This window comes from Zea mays, chromosome 4 (assembly GCF_902167145.1).
Source record: "Zea mays cultivar B73 chromosome 4, Zm-B73-REFERENCE-NAM-5.0, whole genome shotgun sequence".
Lineage (NCBI taxonomy): Eukaryota > Viridiplantae > Streptophyta > Magnoliopsida > Poales > Poaceae > Zea > Zea mays.
The window spans coordinates 83,108,666-83,130,756 of record NC_050099.1 but is presented as its reverse complement, the minus strand read 5'-3'; the positions used below and the strand labels follow the sequence as shown (position 1 = coordinate 83,130,756).

At 41.1% G+C, this 22,091-nt stretch overlaps 1 non-coding gene across 1 annotated transcript; it reads left to right on the top strand.

Annotated features, from left to right (window-relative positions):
• Positions 1 to 3,382: 3,382 nt before the first annotated feature.
• LOC111591470 (U2 spliceosomal RNA) lies at positions 3,383 to 3,581 on the top strand. The gene has a single exon (XR_004858088.1). It is a non-coding gene; the product is annotated as a U2 spliceosomal RNA (small nuclear RNA).
• The last annotated feature ends 18,510 nt before the right edge of the window (positions 3,582 to 22,091 follow it).

Sequence of the window (22,091 nt, the reverse complement as noted above, 5' to 3'; positions counted from 1 at the left end):
AGAAACTATTAAAGTTAAGGGACAAGTATCACCTTGAAGTTGGAATAAAATAAACTACCAACGACATGTTGTCGTCGGTAGCGACCGATGTCTGTTTCTAGCTTCGGGAAGCCGATACTCTTGGACAGAGTACTGATAACTTTGGCTCCTGTTTGATCTCGAATACAATCTAATCTCTCATCATCAACGCCTCCGAAGAGGAGTGCCCCAGGTTTGTATCCACAGGATTTGGCATACTCTTTAAGCTCTTCTATTTCAACTTTTGATAGTTGTTCTCCAACTAAGTTCTGGAACATGAAGGTTTCGTTTTCTGAAGCTTCATCAGCAATTTCTTTTCCTTTCTCCGACGCTGCGGTCACGGCCTCTTCGGCGGCGGTGGCAGCTTCTTCCGCAGCCATGTCTAGCAGTATTTGGTCAATGTGTTCAATTGTGCTCTCCAGGTTCAAACCTTCAGCTGAGGCAGCTTCGGCAGCTGCGGCCTCCGAAGGTGCAATTTCAATATCTGTCCCCTCTGCAGCCGCTGGTGTTTTCTGGGCTGAAGCTCTTGGCGGCGTCTTGTCAATTACCTCTGTCACATTGATAATTCTCTGTTTCTTTGCCTTGATTGTTTTCTTCGATTTTTCGGGCTCCTTGTCCTTCTGAAAAAACTTTGTCAGTTGAGGGCCCAGTGGACTTAGCTTCGCAGGTAAGGATTCAGTCATTACCTTCAGAATTTCCTCAACGGCAGCAGCAGAAGGTGATGCGGGGGTTTCTTCTGCTTCGGATATTTGTTGCTTCGGAGAAGAAGTTTTCCTCTTCTTCGAAATTTTCTTCTTTAATGGTTCTTTTTCTTCATTCATGGCCTCAGTTATCCTTTTTCTTTTTTGGCCCCCAGCACTTTTGTTCAGATTTTCATAATCAGGATAATCAAAGCCCAAGGCGTCCAACACTCGATTTAGCCTTCGCTTCGGACGGGTGCCGAAGGCAGCAGTCATCAATTGATCTTCTTTTTTGGAATAATTGCCAAGTATTTCATTGCACATTACTTCAATTGTATCCAGCCACTCTTGGCAAGGTGATTTAAAGTACTTTTTAAACTTGAAATAGTAAGGTAAACGTACAAGTTCACCTTCTTTCTTTTCCCCCTGTAGCTTCGGCATTTCCCATTCTCTCAAACTGGGAAAAACTTTGAAAGCTAAAAACTCTTGAACTAGGTCCCTTGTGCTGATATGCTCTGCAATAATTCTGAATTCACTCATTGCTTGTTGTGTTGGACCTTCGGGTGTCATGTTGCACCGAGGACGGGTTTCTCCGAAGATTAGTTCCAGCGGGCTTTGCACAAGTTTTTCCTTGTCGTCATCAACCTTGACATAGAACCACTCAGATTTCCAGCCTGCTGCCCATTTGCTTCGGTAGCTAATTACAGGAAACTTTGTAGTTTTCCGATAAGCGAAGTTGTAACAACCAAAATTGTCGTGCAATCCATCCTTTCTAGCCTTCGTTTGATAATGTAACTCGTGAACTCGGCAAAAGCTGTCCGCAAATGGTTCCACTGCTTGGCTTCGGAGTGCCCAGATATAAACAATAAGTCTAACGATAGCGTTAGGGGTCAGCTGGTGAAAATAGATACCGAACTTATTCAGTACCTCTGCAATAATCCCATGTAGGGGGAACCTTAATCCAGCCTTTAGAAAGCTTTTGAAAATAACAATTTCATCTTTCTCTGGCTTTGGGGTAGTCTCTTCTCCCCCGAAGCGCAATAGCTTCTTCTGATTTTCAGTAAAAAAGCCCGATTTTACCATCTTGGACAGATCAGCCTTCGAAACAGTAGATTTCCCGAAGTCCAAGTGGCTGGGTTTGCTTGGCATGGCAATGCGATAATCATCTTCGGGATCAGTTTCCTCATTTTCTTCTTCCTCTGCTTCAGCGATCGCTTGTTCTGCATCATCACTAGGAATCTTTTCCGAAGTCACTAGCCCGGATCGTTGCATGGCTTCGGAGATAGGGACAGTCTCCGAAGCTTCAGTTTCGTCCCCCTCACGCTCAACCCTGGCGGTAGAACGGACTCTGGCCATTTAATTATGAAATTGCGAAACTTTAATACTTTCTTCCTCCGAAGCAGGTTTCAAGCTGGAGCTTCGTTCGATTCCGACAGACAAGCTTCGGCGACGGCTAAAAATTTTGGCAGCAAAACAGTGCAAATAGCAATGAATGCTGTGGTAACTTCACACCTACTCATCTGTTTATATAGTGCTGCAGGTAAGAAGGCGAAGCGCCAGAATTTTTACACCAGGCGGACACCCGCTCGCACTCGCTGCGTGGTGGACCGCAGAGACCAAACAGTAACTCTGCAAGGTGGGGCCGCTACACGCTACGAGATTGAATCGTTTCTCGACAACGAGCTCAGGGAAGGTGTTTTTTAGACCTTCGGCCCTCCGAAGCTTAAGAGACTTTTTTCACGGATCAAGCTCGTTACGAAAAATGATCTAGCACCGCGAAAGGGGCTACTGTTGGGTCTATGCTTCGTCGTCGAAGGTCTTATAGAAAGAAGTGGTCCTCGGCTGAAGCCTGTTTGCATAAGATAGCCGAAGGTTCCTCTTCGTGAAGCTTCGGTGTTACAAACCGACTTAAAGATAGAATGACCTTTTAGTCCATAAAGGTCTGAGTCAATGTTGTAAGTTTTTATAAGGGGCATACTTGTAATTCCTCACAGGCTGTGTCCTGTGCCTATAAATAGTGAACAGTATTCCGTTACTGTTCACGCATTCCTGTCTCTGCAATCGCATCATTCGGAAACCAATCTTTGCCAAGGCAGAGGTATAACAGTATTCAATAATTAAATATACTGAGTAAATGCAATGTGGTTCGTTTATGATTCGTTCACCTTTGATACTTTATACTTTATGTTATTTTATACAATCTATTAAATTACAATTACGAAGATTTAATCTTCGTAATCGTATTCTCATCAACCTTCGTCCAAGGTCCATTAATCTCCAAAGGAATAATGCTTCGTTGGACGAAGGACGTTTAACATTTAACACTTTATGTTGCCTTGTTCTTAATTCATAGCATTTGAGAACAAGTCCCCAACAGTCCTCACTCAGCTTTTAGACCCCTACTCAAATTTTAGTTGGATCCGTCCCTTTATATCAGTGATCCAAATGCAGGTGAAGTAATTGCAGCTTCTATCAGCGTTAAATGGAGAGTCCTATTATATTAAAACACTAATTTAGTCATGTCTGTTTCTTTTCCCGCATTTCACCTAATAAATGATCTTGATAAACCATTCAAGTCTAACACGACAGAAAATCATACACATCACAATATTTTTATAGTACCACATCGGTAGCTAAAGGAGGACAAGCAACCTATAAAAAAGGATTGAACTTCTATTCAACTCATACCTTCCTCGGCCTTTCAGCTAAGATGAGTTTAATATTTGTTCTTAACATTTTAATATTTGATAAGTGAACCATAAATTCACTCCGATGTTAAATTTATATTTTTTGGGTATCAAATATAATTGTGTATCGTTGCAACGCATAACCATTGTACTAGTTGTTCTATATATCCGTGTCGAGAGGGTTAACCAAACCGTTTTAGAGTTACAAACTGGTGGTTAGCGCAATGATGGATCTAGAATTTCGCTATAGAGTATGCCACATCAAAATTTTCATTATACATACAATACAATACAGTAAAAATCCATTTAGAAAATTAATAAAGAAATATCCCGTAAAACGGTATTCAAAGTGAAAACTAGCATAATAGCAGTTAAGTTTGACAATTTATATATATTGTCCTTCCTCTAATGTAGTTATGAACGGAATCTTTACTCGTATCATATATTCAGATACTTACAACAGGTTGTGAGCCTTGAGTGCTGCTCACAAAAGGTCTCTAGCTTACTACCTGATATCTAGGAAATAACAATTTCGTAGTTTCTAGAAAATATAATTAGATGAATGTTAGACGAGATCGTTATTTTGTTCATCGCGATTATAGTTTAGAAAAGATATCTCCATCGTCACTAGACTAACGCTTGTGTACGCGTGTGAGTGGACGAGCGATGGTGCCTCTATAACAATTAAGCGAGACAACTTGATGCCTACCTTTTAGAATCGTAACTCACAAGGCAATCTACAGGAAAACTGATGTTTAAGATTGTGACAGACACATTATGATACTACAGTTAATGCTACCACAACTTCACCGTCCACGTTATCCCTCTAGGCCTGCCCCCACGCGTTCTGGCTGGTTCTCCTGCCCCACGCGCGTCAGGGCTCAATGCCTAGCGCCCGCACAACGCTCTCTCAGCTACTGCACTGTCACCCAGCGCCCACGCAGCACTCAAGGCTCACAACCTGTTGTCCAGCCTTGAGATGTTTCTTACTGAAAAACCTTCGAAAGAAGATCCCATCCTTCGAAACATATCGAGGTATTTCTCCATATTAGGATTTTCACCTTGCTTGACTTACCACCTGACCTATGATAACTTGGGAACCTGATTTTAGTACTGCTCTTCGTACACCCATTGCTTTCAGCTTTCCTTAGTACCATCAGCAAAGCTTCGTATTCTACTATATTGTTTGTACTCTGGAACCGCGGCCTAACAACATGTGATGTCTTCACCTTGGATGGTGACACCATAACATCTGCAGCTCTAGCTCCGAAGGATCCCCATGAGCCATCGCAAAATATTGTCCAGATAGCCTCGTTTGACTAGGCTACTTTGTCTTGTGAGCTTGAGGTCCAATCGGCAATAAAATCTGCCAATGCTTGAGATTGTATGGAGGACCTGTGCACAAAATCGACGATGACTTCTTTGAGCTCTGCTACCCATTTACTAATTCGGCCCGAAGGTTCTCTGTTTCTTATGATGTCTTTGAGTGGTAATGATGAAGGTACAATGATATTGTGAGACTGAAAATAATGTTGAAGCTTTCTTGAGGCCATCAGGACCACATAAAGGACTTTCTCCATTTCTGTGTAATTTCTTTTGGATGGGCTTAGTACTTCGGAGACGAAGTAAATAGGCATATGTCTTTTGGTATCATCAGTCACTGTCTCTTGGACTAATGTAGCGCTTATAGTTGTTTGTGAAGCTGATACATAGAGTAACAATGGAGCCCGTGGCGAAGGTGGGGATAATGTTGTAAGCTTTATTAGATAATCTTTCAATTCTTTGAAGGCTTGCTACTAAGGGAGTCCCCATTGGAGACCTCTGTTGATTTAGGATTTCGAAGAATGGCAAGCTTCGTTCAGCAGAACTCAAAATGAATCTGTTTAAGGAAACCAATCTTCCTACCAATCTCAGAGCCCATTTTCTTGATTTTGCTTGGATTTGCTTCTATACCTTTTGTTGGCACAAGGCAACCTAAAAACTTGCCCTTCTTTACTCCGAAGACACATTTATCTGAGTTAAGCTTCAAACCTGCTTCTCTGAAATTGGCAAATGTTTCTTGGAGATTTGAAATATGATCATGTTGCTTCGTACTCCTTAAGATAACGTCATCAACATAACTTAAGACATTCCTGCCCAGCTGTGAACTCAACACCTTAGCTGTCATCCTACTGAAGCTCCCACCAGCATTCTTAAGCCCCTCAGGCATTCGAAGATAGCAATAAGTTCCACTTGGGGTTATGAAACTAGAGTCCGGCTCATCTTCTTTTCTCATCCATATTTGGCGATACCCTGAATAGCAATCGAGTAGACTCATGAGCTTCGAAGTTGCATCTACATCCATTAGTGAGTCGAGTCTTGGTAATGAGAAGTCATCCTTCGGGCATACCTTGTTGAGATCTGTGAAATCAATACATATTCTCCACTTGCCATTTGATTTTTTTACCATAACTGTATTAGCCAACCATTCTGGGTATGCCACTTCTCTTATGACTCCAGCACTGGACAATCTTAGACACCCCTCCATTAAGGATGGACTTGGTTTCCAAAAGGGAACCAAGAACTTAACAAGCCAAAGGGCCTCCAATCTCAACAAGGAGAAAGGGAAGACTCATATGGCTAGTAGCTCTTATTCTTCTCGTGATAGAAAGAATCATGCTTATTTGTATGCTCATGATAAGAATGCATCTAGTATTATTCATCATAATCATGTTGTTTTTCCTACTTGTCATGATGTTGTTTTTGATTCACATGCCATGTTTGCATCATCTAGCTCTTCTTATGCTCATGGTAGGAATATACCTAGGCGCCATGTTCATCATGTTGCTTCTCATGCGCCTAGGAATGCATCAAATGGACCAACTATGCTTTATCAAACGTATGATGCTTCATTTGTACTTATGTGTAAAAATGATAAAGTTGTTGCTAGAAATTTGGGGCCTAAGTGCAAGAGAGACAAAAGTTGCATCTGGGTTCCAAAGTCTCATGTGACTAACCTCATAGGACCCAACAAGAGTTGGGTACCTAAAACCCAAGCTTAAATCATCTTGTAGGTTTATGCATCCGGGGGCACAAGCTGGATTATTGATAGCGGATGCACAAACCACATGACGGGGGAGAAGAAAATGTTCACCTCCTACGTCAAGCACAAAGATTCCCAATACACGGTCATCTTTGGAGATGGGAATCATGGCAAGGTCAAAGGTTTTGGAAAAATAGCCATCACCACCGAGCATCAATTTCTAATGTGTTCTTATTAGAATCGCTTGGTTACAATTTACTGTCTATAAGTCAATTATGTCATATGGATATAATTTTTTATTTACAAATATTGATGTATTTGTCTTTAGAAGAAGTGATGGTTCATTAGCTTTTAAAGGTGTATTAGATGACAAGCTTTATTTAGTTGATTTCACTAAAGAAATTGCCGGTCTAGATGCATGTTTAATCGCTATATGGGCTGGCTTTGGCACCACCGTCTAGCACATGTTGGAATGAAGAATCTTCATAAGGTTATAAAGGGAGAACATGCGTTAGGACTAACTCATGTCTGTTTTGAGAAAGATAGACCTTGTGCAGCATGCCAAGTAGGGAAGCAGGTGGGAACTAATCATCCAGACAAAAATGTGATGACAACGTCAAGACCACTGGAACTCCTCCATATGGATCTCTTTGGGCCCGTTGCTTATCTTAGCATCGGGAGAAGTAAGTATGGTCTTGTTATTGTTGATGACTTTTCCCGCTTCACTTGGGTATTATTTTTGCAGGATAAATCATAAACCCAAGGTACTCTAAATCGCTTCCTAAGGAGGGCTCGAAATGAGTTTGAGCTGAAGGTGAAGAAGATAAGGAGCGACAATGGATCCAAATTTAAGAATCTTCAAGTAGAAGAGTTTCTTGAGGAAGAAGGCATCAAGCATGAGTTCTCCACTGCCTACACACCACAACAAAATGGTGTAGTAGAGAGAAAGAATAGGACACTCATTGACATGGCGAGGACAATGCTTGGAGAATACAAGACGCCTGAGCGGTTTTGATCGGAAGTTGTAAATACAGCTTGGCACACCATAAATCGTCTCTATCTTCATCGCCTTCTCAAGAAGACATCTTACGAGCTTCTAACTGGTAACAAACCCAATGTTTCATACTTTCGTGTATTTGGGAGCAAATGCTACATCTTGGTGAAGAAAGGTAGACATTCAAAATTTGCTCCCAAAGTTATAGAAGGGTTTTTATTAGGTTATGGCTCAAATACAAAGGCATATATGGTCTTCAACAAATCATCGGGTTTGGTTGAAGTCTCTAGTGATATTGTATTTGATGAAACTAATGGCTCTCCAAGAGAGCAAGTTGATCTTGATGATGTAGATGAGGATGAAGTTCCAACGGTCGCAATGCAAACTATGGCAATATGTGATGTGCGATTGCAGGAACTAGGGCTGGAAAAAAAAGCTCGAGCTCGACGAGCAGGCTCCGGCTCGTAGCAGCTCGGCTCGGCTCGAACCGGCTCGACGCTTAAAATGAGCCCGAGCCGAGCCGAGCCTGTTTTTGTGGCTCGTGAAAAGAGTGAGCCAGCTCGGCTCGGCTCGGTGCAGCTCGTGAGCTGGCTCGTGGCTCGACCCAACAATAATTTGTTACATAAAATCTTAGTTAGCATATAATATTAGTACCGAGTAGACAATAATTTATGTTATTTGAGATTATTATACAAAAATAATCTATTTTCTATATTATATTAGTGATATATCTATTTTACTAATTTAAAATATGTTATTTAAAATATTTTTAAGATTTTATATTATAATTTAGAGAGCAGGTTTACATTTATGGCTAGGCTCGTTGGCTCGGCGAGCCAACTCGCGAGCCCGGAGCAAGCCGAGCCGAGCCGGTTTTCCGAGCTCGCCAGATGGGCGAGCCGAGCCGAGCTCGGCTCATTACGTGAGCGAGCCGCAGCGAGCCGAGCCAAGCTCGGCTCGGCTCGTTTCCACCCCTAGTAGGAACAACAAGATCAAGATCAACCATCTTCCTCAACATTAGTGCATCCCCCAACTCAAGATGAGGAACATGTACCTCAAGATGCAGGCATAAATCAAGGGGAGCACATGAAGAAAAGGATAAGGAGGAAGAAGCACAACAAGCACCTCCAACTCAAGCCCGGGTCACAATCCAAAGAAATCATCCAGTGGATCAGATTCTGGGTGACATCAGCAAGGGAGTAACCACTCGTTCACGTTTAGCTAATTTTTGTGAACATTACTCTTTTGTTTCTTCTATTGAGTCTTTCAGGGTAGAAGAAGCCTTGCAAGATCCGAACTGGGTGTTGGCTATGCAGGAAGAGCTCAATAACTTCAAGAGAAATGAATTATAAAGCCTGGTGCCTCACCCAAAGCAAAATGTTGTGGTAACCAAGTGGGTGTTCCGCAAAAAGCAAGATGAGCACGGGGTGGTGACAAGGAACAAATCTCGACTTGTGGCAAAAGGTTATGCCCAAGTCGCAGGTTTGGATTTTGAGGAGACTTTTGCTCCTGTAGCTAGGCTTGAGTCAATACGCATATTATTGGCCTATGCTGCTCACCACTCGTTTAAGTTGTTTCAAATGGAAGTGAAGAGCGCCTTCCTCAATGAACCAATCAAGGAGGAAGTGTACGTGGAACAACCCTCTGGCTTCGAGGATGACAAGTATCTCGACCATGTCTACAAGCTCTCTAAGGCGCTCTATGGACTTAAGCAAGCTCCAAGAGCATGGTATGAATGCCTTAGAGATTTTTTTCTTTCTAATGCTTTCAAGGTTGGGAAAGTTGATCCTACTCTATTTACTAAGACTTGTAATGGTGATTTGTTTGTATGCCAAATATATGTCGATGACATAATATTTGGTTCTACTAATCAAAAGTCTTGTTAGGAGTTTAGCAGGGTAATGATGCAGAAATTCGAGATGTCTATGATGGGCAAGTTGAACTACTTCCTTGGATTCCAAGTAAAGCAAATCAAGGAAGGAACCTTCATCTCCCAAACAAAGTATACCTAAGACCTACTCAAGGGGTTTGGGATGAAGGATGCAAAGCCTACTAAGATGTCGATGGGAACGACTGACACTTGGACCTCAACAAAGGAGGTAAGTCCGTTGATCAAAAGGCATATCGGTCTATGATAGGTTCTTTACTTTATCTTTGTGCTAGTAGACTAGATATAATGCTTAGCGTATGCATGTGTGCTAGATTTCAATCTGACCCCAAGGAATGTCATCTTGTGGCCGTGAAGCAGATTCTTAGATATTTAGTTTCTACGCCTTGCTTCGGGATCTGATATCCAAAGGGATGTCTACCTTTGACTTAATCAGATATTTAGATTGCGACTATGCTGGATGCAAGGTTGATAGGAAGAGCACATCAGGGACTTGTCAGTTTCTGGGGAGATCCCTGGTGTCTTGGAGCTCTAAGAAACAAACATCCGTTGCCCTATCCACCGTTGAGGCCGAGTATGTTGCCGCAGGACAGTGTTGCGTGCAACTACTTTGGCTGAGGCAAACCCTTCGGGACTTTGGCTACAATCTGAGCAAAGTCCCACTCCTATGTGACAATGAGAGTGCAATCCGCTTGGCGGATAATCCTGTTGAACACAGCTGCACTAAGCACATAGACATCCGACATCACTTTTTGAGAGACCACCAACAAAGGGGAGATATCAATATTTATCATATTAGCACCGAGAACCAGCTAGTCGATATCTTCACCAAGCCTTTAGATGAGAAAAGGTTTTGCAAGTTGCGAAGTGACCTAAATGTCTTAGATTTGTGGAACCTAGATTAATCTATAGCATACATGCGTTTATGCCTTTAGTCATGTTCTTTTAAGTAATTTTGTCTTTACTTATTTTGGTGCTCAAGTTGTACATGTCCTCCCTGGACCTCACAAGTCCTTATGCAATGATGCACATGTTTCCGGGGAGGATGTACTACAACTTGACCCCTTTGAGACTAATATGGTTGCTTGAGTGATTTTGATATAGTCTCATATGGGAACATATGGACTTGGACAAAGAATAGGCTTCCACTGCATTCTGGTATCTCTGTGTTTTCTCATTGCCTTTGGTTTTACTCGGGATTTTTTTGTGAGGCAATGAGGTTAAGGGCCAAATAGTTCTTCTATTTTGGTGCTTAATGCCAAAGGGGGAGAAATTAAGGCCAAAGCAACTGGATCAGCTACCACTTGTGTATTTTTCAAAAATTTATAGTGTACGAATACTTGTTTTTTTTATCAAAACACTCTTATTGCAAAAACCACTCTCTTATGGGGGAGAAATTCGATTATGGGAAAAGGGGGGAGTTTTTGGTACTTGATCAAATCTAGTCTTCCAAATGTTTTAATTTGCCAAAACAAGTGTTTTTGACATAGAGGTAGGAAAATGAAATTGTTTTACGAAATCAAACCAAGTACTGGCAAGAGTGATCCAAATATGCCAAATCCTATGTTAGATAAATTGTTCTTCAATTTGACATCAAGTTGCACTCTTTAGCTTGCATTTGAAAATGTTGTTACATTTTGAGGTGCTTTTGATGTGTTGGCATAAATCACCAAAAAAGGGGAGATTGAAAGGGAAATGTGCCCTTGGTCCATTTCTATTATGTTTTGGTGATTAGATGCCCAACACATAGAGTTATGGCTTTATTGAGCTAAGGCTTAAAGAGATGCAAATGCAAAAGCAAGGTATGATTCTAGCCTTAGTAAATTGTTTTTGGTACTAACATTATTCTATTAAGTGCTAGGAACCATCTCAAAGTGAGAGAAATTGAATTGGAGAAGTTTGGCTAAAGCAAGCCAGACTTGCACCAGCCTGTGGTGCAACGAACTGTCCAGTGTGCACCGGACAGTGTCCGGTGCCCAGGCTGTCCGGTTTAGGGTTTATGCTGTCTCAGGAAAATGCTGAGGGCTCTGCGGCTATAATTCACCGGACTGTCCGGTGTGCTAGCCACGCCCCCGGCCAACGACCGACCGTGCGATCAGCGGATGACACGTGGCTCAGCCAACGGTCAGAAGGTCGTACTGGACTGTTCGGTGTGCCACGAGGGCCGGTGGCTGCAACGGTCGGCTTCGCCAAAAAAAGGAAGGGAATCGTGCACTGTTCACTGTATGGTGGTGCACCGGACTGTCCAGTGCGCCCACGGACAGAAGGCAACCAGGGCCTTCCAAATGGAACTCAAATGGCTCCTAGCTGCCTTGGGGGCTATAAAAGGGACCCCTAGGTGCATGGAGCACAACACCAAGCCTTCAGTGAACATCCAACAACGCCGAGACATCGAATTCACACCTTTGCTTTAGCAGATTGAGATTTGGGGACTTGTGTTGAGCTGTAACTCCGTTATGCTGTCTTTGTGCTCTTCTCTCTCGTTTTGTGTGCGTGAGTCGCTGCAAGTTTGCCTCGTGTGTGTGGTTTCATTCCCTCCTTTACTCTTGTGGTTTAATTGTGATCAATCTTGTAAGGGTGAGAGACTCCAACTTATGGAGATTCCTCACAAAAGGAATACTTGAGAAAACGAAGAAAGTCATGGTACTCAAGTTTTATCTTTGGATCACTTGAGAGGGATTGAGTGCAATCCTTGACCGAAGGAGGTCACCACAATGTGGAGTAGGCATTGGCCGAACCACAAAATAAAATCACCGTGTCTCTTGTGCATCTTTCTATTGTGATTGCTTTCTTCCATAAAGTTATCACTTGATCACTTGCGGTATTGTTCCTAAGTTCAAAACTTCAATACATATTCTAAAGGAACAATCGAGTGAAGAGTTCTCTCCTCTCTATTCATATCACCTTGGTTTTGATATCACTAACATTTATTATAAACCAAGTTTGTGTTGTTTAGACTTGATTTTTATAGGATCACCTATTCACCCCCCTCTAGGTGCTCTCAAAGAGTGTCAATGCATCTTTGTTAGTTTGATTCCATGCTAAGTTATAAGTTGTATCGTGGCGAGTTATAGCTTCAACATGTAGAAGTCAAAGAGCACGACAAGATCGATGATGATAGGATGGACAAGATGCTTAATGCTATGTGGCCAGAGTTTGAACTAGAGTCTGAGGATCTACCTACACTGGGTGTCCAAAAGTTCTTAGACCTTTATAAATCTTTGAATGAATCACTTCATCAATACAGAACAGTTAAAATTCTTGCTTTTTTGTCCCAACTTATATCAATTAATTCCAAGTTTGCATTCTCAAACAATTGCAAGTTAGAAAAATTATTCCTTACTGGGTTGTTCAATCTAATGCAATATTTACTTCTCTATCTTCCATATGAAGAAAAGATAGGTGGTCTGATGCAATATAGGTGGATCTATCACATTGAAAGAGCCTTAAAGAAGCCTAGGACAATGGTTGAAAATACACAAGAGTAGAAATGTGCATCATAGAATAATTTAAATTAAATGAGATTGCATACTTTATAGTGTATACTTCATAGAGGAACACAATGCTAATGCAACTACTATACGATACCATGTAGATAAAGATCATCCTTCCAGTAACCTTAAAATTTTTCAATGAAGGGTGACACTATTGGTGCTTGCATTATGTCACTTTTGAAGAATGTAAGTCTTCTTTTCTTTACATGTACACAAATATATATGAGATGGAACAATACTTGAAGTAAGAATTTGATTCAAATGAATTAATTTTATTTAGAAAGAACATAAGTACTTTTTATTGATCTTATTATTTTTTTATGTTTTGTGGACAATGAGTTTGAATTGAAAAGTGGAAATCTAAATATCAACTTGCATTGAAGCAACTAGATACAATGCATCATGAAGGAATAGGGGGAGGTCCTAATTTTATTGCTTGATTTAAAGAATACATAAATACTTATCATTCCCTGCTATATATGTATTATTATACCATATTAGGTTTGGACGATCTTATAAACCTATACAACTGAAAATACATGCAAATCCCCAACGTACATGAAGATCTGCGTCAATTATCTTATGGAAGCATAACGATCAAAAGCTATGGTAGATACAATGTTAATAGGTTTCACTTTCGGTCAACCAAGAAGTTGCTAGTTTACTAACTGCGACATGTAACACTGGAGTTGTAACTAGTGTCATCGATGAACGTGTAAGAAATTAATTACTATGGAATAATTTAAGATACACTTGAGTATATCTTTACATGAAATAAGAATCTTAAAGTTATATTCTTCTATTGTGAATGGTTTGATCCCAACCATGGGACTCGAAAAAACCAATATGGCATGGTCAAAGTAAAACACGAGAAACGTTTATGTGGATATGAAAATTTTATCCCTCCTCACCAAGTCGAGCTAGTGTATTATATGTTATCTCCATGCACAAGCTTAAAACCTTGGTTGCTAGTGTACAAAGTCAATCCTCATGAATGTCTATATATGCTTGGTGATGATCATGAATTCCACTTGGAGTCTAAGAATGGTTATATTGCCAATGATGATGAATTACCAACCATATTTTGTATAAATATTGAGACAATAGTAGACCTTTTAGTCAAATTTCAAGATGATAAAATGTTACCGGAGAAAATGAAATAAGAGTGTAAGAAGGGCAAAGTGAAATAGTGGCCTTGAGGAAAATAGGACAAATTGATCCTCATTTTGACGATAGTTGACATGTAACTAAGTTTTACCTTTTTCAATTATATTTGTACTTTGTATGTAATATATTTCACTTTGTTAGCTTCTCTAATACTTACTCATACTTGTCAAAAAGGATGTAAAAAAGATTAGAAACTTAGCAAGGAATTTCCTCTGGTCTAGCTTTTCTAGCAGCACCGAGGACTCCTTATTTCAAGAGAGTGCTTCTAGATCGAGTAAGTAGGGAGCTATTGAGACACATACCTCCAGATATGCATGGTCGTGATGTCACATCTGAATGCGTCCGGGTAACAAGATTGGGATTAACTACTTTTTGTATTTTAATTTCATAATTCAATATTTGCATTATTTTAGGACGACAAGCAGGGACAAGGAACAGTAGGAGGACTATAGTAGCCAGTTTGACAACATGGACGATGGCACAGCCGACCTGTGTCGTGATACAGACGAGGTCCATGTTGCCCAACTAGATGACCTTGATACTATAGGCTCCCGAGGCCGTTGTCGAAAGATCCATATAGTCGCTCCTCCTATGGCACCCACTGGAGAGAAGGATAAGTTTGTGACCATGTCTTATGGCAATGGGTGATGGTTTTGGCTATCTTTGTTTTGTATACTTATTATAAATTTTATGGAGATTAATATCACATCTTTTGTTCACAAATCATGTATTGATGAGATCTTCTTTGGCCTGGCCACCACAAGTAGGTTAACTTTGTCTTAAGTAACCTCTGGCGTTTTTATTAGGTATGAACGATGACTATGTTTGGTATACTACGGGTTTGCTCTTGATGTGAACTATCAAAATGCATAGGGAGTGGTGTGGTATGACTTTTGGGTAAGAATATTTTGTATTTCCTTTTGTGGTTAAGTTTTTTTAAGTATAGTGTATATATATATATATATATATATATATATATATATATATATATATATATATATATATATATATATATATATATATATATATATATATATATATATATATATATATATATATATATATATATGCTACGTTTTTGTTTGCTAGCCGAAAGAAACTATGTAGCCAATGCACATATGTTTTTGCTATGAATATTTTGATGATTCTCTCATTATAGAAGTTCACACGCATGCCTTTTAAGCGAAACAAAAAATGTTCTCTGCACCGGGCCAAAATGTCCCATGCAAATGAATGTAGCATGGTGGACACCGGAGAAAGAGAGAGATCTGACAACATTCAAGTGGTCACAGTAACATCACACATATGCTACACAGAAAATGCCTTTATTTCCTTTATTTATTAGTTGTGCCGTTGCCACCTTTTTTGCCCCCCATGTCACCCCCTCTGCGTGCAGAAGAGAAGAGAGGACAAAGCAACAAGGGCGGGAGGACGATAGGATGACATCGATGAAGGCATTATAATTGGGCTGCGTCTTTTTGCCCCCCCATGTCACCTTTTTATGCTCAAATGATTTTGCAATCCATTGCTTTATAATTGGGCTGCGTCTTTTTGGCCATCCTTTTCGACCATTTTATCCATCCCTTCTGGGACGTGAAAAAGGGGCCGCTTTACGTAGTTTTACAACTTATGTTTAGTTGATTAGTTCAAATCTGTACATAATCCTAGGGATTTGGATCCTATCACCACCCGATCACCACCCAGATTGGAAACTCAAATCCTCTTCAGGTCTTGTTTGGATAAAGAGGGATTGAAGTGGATTTTAGGGATTGAAAAGGAAATTAGTTCATATTACACTTCAATACACTTTATACCACCTCAATCCACCCCAATCCAAGATTATCCAAACAAGCCCTCAGGATTGATGGGGATTAGAGAGTAAATTAGTTTATTTCTACCTCAATCCCATTCGGTCCCGAAAGGGATTTAGGTTCCCAAAGTAGCCCGAAAGGAATCACAAATCCTATCAATCAGGTGGTGCAGCAGCTTCTAATGCGTACTATTCCTCCGGTAAAAAAATCATGCCCCGTTTGAATTTGCACTCTCTTGAAAGCACAAGTGACATGTTTGACCACAAATTTCTTAATATTAAATATATTCTGAAAATCCTTTAGGTTCATAATATTTTGCACGTATTCTTCAATGCACAACCATGATAATTACATGTTTTTCCAAACCAAACAATTTTTGAGTTATCGATGTTTGTAACTACTTTTGAGATTTAACTAAACACTAGGTAAGTGCCCGTACGTTGCAACGGGAACATATAATACCACGATAACTTATATACAAATGTGTGTTATACTGTTATGCGAAAAGATTTTGTAATTCATTTGTGATCCTAGCCATACATAAATTTTGGTATAGTACAATGATCAAGTCTTACGATGGAACATAAATTATTTGTTGAAATACTAACGCACAACTATTACATGAAAACGAACAATACATATATTATCATCGACTTTAGTATCTCACAAAAACTTTACCAACAATCAATATAGAACTATACTGATACAAAGGTCAAATTTAAAGTTTCATTCAATTTGCTCGTGCGTTTGGCGAGAAATCTCCTGGCCCCCACTTGATCCTCCCGCTCGATAATGCTGCGCACGCGTTCCACGGCTCTGGCGAACCTTCACTGTTTCCCACCATAAGTAGTATGACGGTGGGGCATGAGTCCAGATGCAACGTCTCTCTCTCCTTTGCTGGCTCAATGGTGGCTTCTTTGCTCTCGGCGGCAGCAGCACTAACGATAATGGCACAGGGAGGGGGGCCGACGATGCCCACATATATATACATGAGGAAGGTTGGATGGGAGGAGAGGAGGGATCGAATCCTCCCAAGATTCATGCAACAGAATAACAGAATCTGTTGGGTACAAAGCTTATGGTGGTCTAGTCCCACCGACGTGACTAACGACCGTGTTTTATGTTACTCTTCACCGTTGCAGGGAACCTTTTGCAAATTCATACTTGGTTAAGCTATACTCATACACTCTTTTTTTACTTCCATACAAAAATAGTTCACAAGATGATGTCTATTGAGGACATTGTTCTTCATATTCAAGTGTTTTCTGAAACTAAATGTACACGATGAAATCAGCACTGGTAACTGAAGAAAAATCACAGGTATGCCAGGTGATGCTATTGTCTAATCGATCAGCAAGAGAGTACGCTTAACTGTAGGTTGTAGCGCTAGACCATAAGCTATATGATCAAGATGTACTGCATCTGCAAGCATCCGTAGGCATACAAAACTCACCATCACCACTGCTGCGTTGTCCATGCCACACAAAACTCACCATCACCACTGCCACACAAAACTCTTTGAAAAGGAACTTTCTGTACTCCGCGTTGTCAACAAACATGTCAGCTGTCGATCTTCTTAGCCTGTAGACAATCTGCGGAGCTGTCAGTAAGCAGAAAGTGTCATTGCATCTTTAAAGTTTGACCTACAGAAATTTCACAAAAAAGTAATAGTCTGATCCGATTAGTTATTGTGCTACTAAATATTTTGCAGTTATTATGGTACTGACTATTGTGCTGCAGTCACCGTCGGTTGTACAGGTAGCTAGAAAACCTCTTCCATGGGCTTGCCGACTGAGTAAAGCACCTCGTTTTTTTATTCTAGGGATCCAAGCAAATTCTCCCCTCGGTTTGGGATGTTATATTCTCCAAAGCTTAGTTCCACTGATGACTCTCTCAATACTTGTTTGGGAACAAGAGTAATTGAGGGGTTTGAAAGGGCCAAAATCCCTTACTCTTCAATTTTAGATAGTAAGGGATTTTGACCCCCTAAATTCCCTCCATTATCCTTGCTCCCAAACAAACAATCAGTGGCCTGAACTTCTGCAACAATCAGAACTCCAGAGATCATGTGCCCTTAACTCTGTTCATTCAGAGTTAAGTAGTTAGTGCACAATATAATCAACCTTCAACTCCACCAGTAAGACATATCTCCAAGATTAATTAATATAGTGATTCCAATATAATCAACCTTCAACTCCACCAGAGTTAAGTAGTTAGTGCACACTTGGTGATTACCTCCTGCGACGGAACATCGATGAAAACAGTGTCAAGAGTATCATTAGGACAAATTTATTTCATACTTAACGAAATGACATACCTATCGGGAGATCACAATCCAAGGTAAATGCCAGATTTAGTGAGGATAAAGTAGGGGCCAAATTAGAGCACCACCTATTGAAGTGAAGAAGACTTCCTAGTTCCTACCATTGAATCAACAATACAAGAACCCCAATGGACCTGATATTGTTGGTCGACAAATATCAGTTTCTTTTCTTTGTAATGCTATTAAGAACTCTTCCGAGCCCAGGTTTCATCCTGAATTTTTGTTGAATACCTGGAAAATGATATCTACCACTATATTAGTTAAGTCGACCCACAAACCAACAAGGCAAACCAAATTAAAAAATAAGTGTTATGTATGCTCAAAATCAATTAAAAATAGTGAGTCACATTGTAGCTGAAAATAGTTTCATGGTTGTTTCAAGCTGCCAGATGTCCTACCCTAATCAAGCTAGCCAAGCAGTGAACTGCAATGTCCCCAGGTACCATACCCCTAAATAACCTCAATCCTTTTGATGCCAGTCGAGGCATGGAGTCATTGCAGACACACTCACTCTAGCCCCAAATCACAGACTAATATACGCGTATTTGAAACCTGTGCAGGCATCTGTGAGCCATATAGACTGTGTAGTCTTAAATTTGTATTATAAATTTATCTAAGCTCCTTTAACACTTAATTAATTATTGTTTCAAAAGATTCATTAGTCAAAGTCAGAGGCACAAAAATGATGATTCTAGCAGATGAATGTACTCTAAACCTCTCACATGAACACTGAAGCAAGCTGAAACACAAGCATATGCAAAAGCTACATGTCTCAGATACTATATACCTGGTTTTTGCCCATTCACATTCTGAATCAGAGTTCTCTCTGGTTATCCATAGAGCGAAGAAAAAAATATTTCCCTCTTATAATGGCTACCTATTGCTTGCACACATACTTGTCTTCTATTATTAGTCTATATAATAAACAGTAGGAGGCTACCCCTCATGTTTCCTTAAAAAATACGTAGTGAATTGTGAAACAAGCAGACCACAAACCTTTTGCAGAATCTTCTACAATCTCAAGGCGCTTCATCCAGCTAGTTATCTTTTCATTATCAGCTCCCGTAGAATACCAAAAGTTCACCCTTATCTGTATATGTTTTCTCTATGACCATGGATGTTGTCATCTAACACTTCATGTTGTTGCCCATGTTGATCATTGATAATTAATCACATTTGAGAGCTAAACTGGAGATATCTGGCATACACCAAATCAATAGTTCAACCAAATATAAGCTGTCAAGAAAAAAGGAAACATAAATTAGCAATAAAATAAAGAGCTAAATTTAATACAAGGTATCGAAAATATCAGGTACATGTTTCTCAAAAAAATTGAAAAGCAATGCAAATCTTTAGCCTATAAATGATTTTATGCCACATACTCATGAGACATATCAATCCCATCATTGAACAAAAAAAATTTCAGCAGCAACAGGTGTAAACAGTGATCTTTATTTTGTGCTTTTCTAGCTTTTTTCCTCATAAACATTTCTAGAGCTAGTTTGCCAATCAACCACACACACATGTGTACGATATTAGTGAAGTAAAGAAAACAATAATAGCGTATCACCCACCACCCTCCCTCTTGATTCTAGAACATCCTCCTTTGTATCTCAGTAATGTTTTCAGCCAAATTTATTTTATCTCAAATAATCAAGCAAGCACAGAATTGACCATGGGATGGGTTGTCGCATGTCAGAGGGAACAAGGGAAGGATGATAGCTTGGGAATGTCATGTTAGCATAGTATAGGCAGTACATCACAAGCATAATAACAGAGATGGTAGATGAGCAAAGTGTTTCCTATATCCCCTCATGCAGATATAATTGTAGAAATGCCAATGACAGAGCATCTTGTCTTTCTCCCGAGCACGACAAAGAGTCTTCTAAGGTGTTGCTGTAGAAAAAAGGGTGCCAGGCCTTTCCAGAAAATAGAGTTTGATCTATAGACAGAATCAATACAAGACCACACTGGAGTACTCGCTATGTAGAGGTCCGTTGCCAGCCTCCTACCAACCGATAGCCAGGATATGATGATGGTATTGCAGAATTCTACACCACACTTTCCATTCTAGTAGTTCAGTAGCTTGAGATCAGAATTCTAGAACTAACATGTTCCTCAGTTCAGCCTACCTGCAGCTGTTGTGCTCTTATTCATTCATCCACCAGAGCCCAGGAACTAACCAATGGCTCTATGCCTCTATAACTGGCATCACACGTGGAGCCTCCTTCACATACTCCATGGTTGAAAGGAATGTTTGTGGTGGCTGAAAATAAGATAAATCAAACCTGAGTATCCAGAGAATTTAGGATAAGTCTTATGTAGTGCTAATTTGCACCATTTGATCTTACAGGGGACACCAAACCAGAAGTGGAGCTTGGTTGTCGATGGCCTACAAATTGACCCTGCGAACACAAGGCGGTAGTACTGCACGGCCTAGGCGGGGAGCCCCATCGCGGCGGACACCACCAGCACGACACACATGGAGCAGCGCCAGGCTTGACGACCACCGCAACGCCTTGCCCAGTTCCGACGCCGGGAGAGACAAGAGGAGACGCTGTGGACGTGACAGGAGAAGCGGGAAAGATTGGTGGCGAGCGCGGGACTGCACGAGGCATCTCTAGCGGCTACCGCCATGACAAGAGATGGATTGGATGCCCCTGCCAATTCGGTTGCGGTGGTCGCTGGTTCCTCCACCGCGGCAGCTGGTTCCTTCGAGGCAGCTGCCTTGCCTGAGAGGGTTCTTCGACCAGAGGGCCGCCCAAAGATGGCTGACATCGGCGTCGCCGTGTATGGAGTGCTGGTTGGTGGCTTGAGGCCTAGGGTTTTGTGAAATTGATGAGTAGCACGATGATGGCTCGGAGGAAGGATGGCTCGCGGGACTGGAGGTAGCGAAAGATCTGTTGAGGATGGTGGGCGGGGGGCGAGGACTGATATTGGGGGTGCAGGCGCGTTGTCCGATTTAGGAGTAGGAGAAATGGCCGACCTAGGGGGAAGAGAACCAGGTGGTGCCAACCGCCACACACGTCGGGGGACTCCATCGCCACTGCGGTGCAGAGGAGTGGAGGGGAACCCAGAGAGGTGGAGGCGCTGTTGGGTGTGTGTTGATGAGGATCTGCCGTCGCGGTTGGGGGTTGCACGAGCATGGGCGAGGAGCAACGCATCGGGCGGCACCGCACCCAATCCTATCCCTGTCACCATCGGTTCCGCTGGGCGGAATGGGAGATGAGGAGGTGGGAGGAGAGGCGGCGACCATGTCGTGGTGGAGCGGTGTAGGCTGGTCTAGGAGGCGAGGACACATGGAGCAGAGGCGGATGGGGAGGCGGTGAGGGCGCAAAGCGCAGAGACGGAGGAAGGGAGTGGAGACGGGGTGAGAGAGGGGCAGGACAACGCTTGACTTGGCGGCTCGGGGCCGAGGGCATCGCAGACGGAAGACAGAGGCGGGGGCACGGAGGTGTGGACGCACTCCTTAGCTTCTTAATAGAGTAGTAGAGATTTATCCTAAATGGCATGTAAAAACTTTTGAGTTATTAATGAGTTATCTTATTCTTTGGTTTAGAGTAGATTGTTAACCTCCGCTGCTCCAACTAACTTTCAATACATATCATTGTCTTAATAAAAGTACATTTTATTTTATCCAACCTCATACTCGTTTTCATCGACTACTTCATATGATCGTTGTGGATCACCTTCTTTTCCTATCTGTACCTTAGCCGTCCAATAATATTTCAAGTTGCATATATAGTATATATACAAAAGGGTATATATTTTGAGTGACTCTCCTTAGAATTGTTAGAAATGATGTGGGAAGGTGTTATATATAGATATACCATCGCATTTGAGAGGCTAATGGGTTTTATTTTGCTAAACGTTGAGCACAATGCCACCATAATATGCCTTTTGTGTTCTTCACTAGTGTCTGCGGTTCTAAGTTACAGAAATTGGAACGATTACAATACAATCGATGTTTTATGATTTCATATGCAGAATATGAAAAAAATATACTA